The sequence below is a fragment of the Tupaia chinensis genome, unplaced genomic scaffold (genome assembly GCF_000334495.1).
Source record: "Tupaia chinensis unplaced genomic scaffold, TupChi_1.0 Scaffold000093_1, whole genome shotgun sequence".
NCBI lineage: Eukaryota > Metazoa > Chordata > Mammalia > Scandentia > Tupaiidae > Tupaia > Tupaia belangeri.
In genome coordinates, this window is record NW_006159555.1 from 1,272,378 (window position 1) to 1,276,604 (window position 4,227).

The window sequence follows — 4,227 nt, forward strand, 5'->3', positions numbered from 1 at the left end:
ACCATGTGGGGATCCAGCACCCTAACCACCATGCAGCTTGCTAGCTCCACTAACAATGCTTTTAATATTTAAGTGGCCAGGGGTGGCAGGTGGGGTAGTGGTTAAGAGCGTTGGAAGTCCCAAGTGGCTTACTGTGGTTCGAGTCCTGAACCTGGTGGCTTGCTTTCTCACTTTCCCTCTCACTCTCTGTCTCTCTCTGGTTAAAATGAAAATGATAAAATAAATAAAGTTAAATAAAATAATTCTTTAAAAAATATTTTAAATGGGAAAAACAAAAGAATCAAAAGGACATTATATGGAATTCAGATTTAATTGTACATAAATCACATTTTAAAGCTATTCGCTTTCTGAGGCGGCTCTTGAGGAGGTAGCTAGCGCAAGGCTGTGCTGCGCGTGGTGCCCTGCCCTACTCAGACTAGCAAACAATACAGTCAGGATGGCTAAAGGTGACCCCAAGAAACCAAAGGGCAAGATGTCTGGCTTATGTCTTCTTTGTGCAGACCTGCAGAGAAGAACATAAGAAGAAAGACCTGGAGGTCCCTGTCAATTTTGCTGAATTTTCTAAGAAGTGCTCCGAGAGGTGGAAGACAGTGTCTGAGAAAGAGAAGTCGAAATTTGATAAAATGGCAAAGGCGGATAAAGTACGCTATGATCGGGAAATGAAGGATTATGGACTGGCTAAGGGAGGTAAGGCCACCATCTGGATTCTCCCTGTTCTGTTCAGAATTTCGCCCCAAGATCAAATCCACCAACCCTGGCATCTCTGTTGGAGACGTGGCACAGAAGCTGGGTGAGATGTGAAACAACTTAAGTGACAGCGAGAAACAGCCCTACATCACCAAGGCTGAAAAGCTGAAGCTGAAGTACGAGAAGAATGTTGCTGACTGTACGTCTAAAGGCAAATTTGATGGCACCAAGTTGCCTGGAAAAAGGTGGAAGAGGAAGTTGAAGAAGAGGAGGAGGAGGAGGAGGAGAAGGAGGAGGAGGAATAAAAACAAACTTTTTCTGTCTCCTTGTGAATACCTTAGCTAGGGGAGCTGCATAATCACACCTCTCATTGGAGGCCTGTCTATTGCCCTCATTAGGTTTAATTGCAGAATTCGATCACAATCATGTTGTCTCTCAAAGTGCTCTAGAAATTGTCAGTGGTTTACATGAAGTGGCCATGGGTGTCCAGAGCACCCTGAAACTGTATCAAAGTTGTACATATTTCCAAACATTTTTAAAATGAAAAGGCACTCTCGTGTTCTCCTCACTCTGTGCACTTCGATGTTGGTGTGACAAGGCATTAAAGATGTTCCTGACATTTTTGTTTCCCTGAATTCGTAATGTGGTGTTAGCTATATGTTATTGGCTAGAAATCCTGAGTTATCAACTGTACATATCTTTGGTCTGTGAAGAGAACAGAACAACCGTGACAAACTATCCATGCTCCTGGCTTGGTCAAGGCTGCCGGAAGGGCGCCCATCAGAGGGCCCGTGGCTCAGGGCGTGCACTGGGAAGCTGGATCTGTTGACTCTGGTGGCATCCGTGTAAGCGTCAGGGTGTCTTGTTTTGTACACAGTGATCTAGCCTTCTGCTGCCATTCTTAGCTATGGAGAAGGGGAGTCAGCTGGCATGAGAAGGGTTCGGATTTTTGTTTCCTTAGTTAAGTGCTATAGTTTTAAAACTTTGTTTTAAATAAACTGTAGAACTCTTCATTGTCAGTGAAGCCAAGAGACACTGCATTAATGAAGCTCAGGAACCTCTGTACTTAAAACACAATTTGCAACGTTCTGTTATTTTTTTGTATGTTTAGAATGCTGAAATGTTTGTGAAGTTAAATAAACAGTATTACACTTCTTTTTTTTAATGAATTATTTATTTAATTTTATTTATTCATTCATTTTATTTTCACTTGCCCAGAGAGACACACACACAGAGAGAAAGTGAGAAAGCAAGCCACCAGGTCCAGGATGTGGAAGTGTCTAGCACCTTAACCACAATGCCACATGCTGGTCCCCCAGTATTAGATTTCTAAAAAAAAAAAAAAAAAAAAAAAAAAAGCTATACCCATTCTTTGATTCTAGGAGCATGAAGCATTTAGGTATCATGCCCTATTGTTAGGGCTCCATATTGGGAGTCATTCCAGATTTCTTCTTTTTCTCTGTTTTTCCTGTATCCAATCTATTAACAAGTCTTCTCTTGTCCATGGCCAGTTAATGTTAATCTAGTCATTTCCCTTCTCAACATCTGAATATACAAACAGATGTTGGCTGAACTATATAAAAAATAAAATTCTGTTCCATGTCTGAAGCAACCTGACAAGGAAATCAGTCCCTTTATCTACAGTAGATGGCCCAGAAAGCCAGCATTATGTAAGTCAGCCTTTCACAAAGCCAGGTTGTTATCTCTAGTAACAATCCACGAAGCTGAACAGTAGCTTCTATTGGCCCCAAATGGCCAGGACTGCTTAAGTAACTGACAGGTTGTCTAATTTTTGTCTCTGTTTCTAATTTAGGACCAATCAGAGAAAGGCAAATATCCACCCCTTAACCAATCATATAGAATGTCCTGCTTCTAAAGACCCTCCCTATCCCTTCCCCATGCCAGCAGTATCCTACCCAAGCATTCCTGAAGTTTCCCTTTTTTCACTGTAGAGCTTCCAATGCCTCTGCCTGATCTTGGTCTCTGCCAAAACACAAGTGGTAGTAGGTGACTCCCTCGCAATAGTAAGCTCTGAAGAAGTAGCCTTTGCTTTTTTCATTTGGTTAGATGTAATTCCGAAACACCCTAGAGCAAGCCATGATCAGCTCTTTCCTTCACAAGCCCTGAAGTGGGCTTTACAGCCCTTCAGTCCTACTTGCTTTCTTGTCCACGTAACATTTTGCACCCAGAAGGTGAATGGACCTATTAAAAGGTTAAATCTGATTAGTCAAGCCTGGGGTCTAAAACCCTGCCATTGTACTTTGAATAAAATCCAAATATCCACCTAAACTCACATGTCCTACAGATATCTTTCTAACTTATCTTTTTTTATTTCATCGCTTGAATTCTCTCCTTCATTCATGTTTTTATTTGGATCTATTTCTGGGCATTCTATTCTGTAACACTCCCATTTACCCATCAGAGTATCAATGCTACTCTGCTTAGATTATTCTAGCTTCAGTATGAGTTCTGATATATTGGGTCATCAGAAAAGTCATGACATATTTTCTATGCAAAAATGTATCATGACTTTTCCAACAATCCAGTAATTATGACAATACTCTCTGCTTCTTCCATTTTCCACTCTTCCCATGTCCTCTTTCTTACTCTCCCTTCTATTTTATTTTTTTTATAATTTTGGCTTTTCACATAAGCTTTAGAATCTTTAATTTAAGAGTCTCCAATTTCGTATATATATACATACATACACACACACATATATATATATATATACACACACACACACATATATCTAATTAATTTTGTATTATTATTTGTATGTTAAATTGCTATACATCATTTAGATTGTGAAGAGACTTAACCCAGCATGATTTACACCTCAGTCCAGCCCAGTTGAGACCACCATACACATCCTCGTCAACACAGTGTCCCACAAGTGTCTTAGCTCTCCATTTCCCCCCCAAATTTCCTACGCTCTTCTCCTCTCACAGTCTCTTTCCACTTTGTCTCTAATGTCCATTACAATTTTTAATACTTTTATATTCTCCAGTCTTTCAGTCTCTACCATAGAGTGCAGACACGTGGTATATGTTAAGTGGAGACATGCAATGTCTCTCTTTCATAGCCTGACTTGCTTCACTCAGTAATAAATCTTCCATATTTGCCCACTTTCTATCAAATTCCAGGACCTTGTTTTTTTTTTTTTGACTGAATAATATTCCATAGAGTATATGTGCCACAATTTTTCAATCCATTTGTCTGTTGGTGGACATTTGGGTTGATTCCATGTCTTAGCAATCGTGAATAAGGCTAAAATGAATATAGATGTGCAAATATTTTTCTTACTGAGTGCTCTCCCGTCCTTTGGGCAGATACTCAGGAGTGGAATTGCTGGATCATATGGTGGTTCTATTTGAAGGTCTTTCAGGAACCTCCATACCGTTCTTCACAGTGGCTGGACCAATTTACATTCCCACCAACAGTGTAGGAATGTTCTTCTTTCACCACATCCCTTATTATTTGTTTTTTTTTTTTTTTTTTTTATTTTTTGCCAGTCTTACTGGGGTTAGGTGGTGTCTC

The 4,227-nt window shown here is 40.0% G+C and overlaps 1 pseudogene; it reads left to right on the plus strand.

Moving 5' to 3' along the window:
- Positions 1–436: 436 nt before the first annotated feature.
- On the plus strand, positions 437–992 carry LOC102495655 (high mobility group protein B3 pseudogene; annotated as a pseudogene).
- Positions 993–4,227: the final 3,235 nt, after the last annotated feature.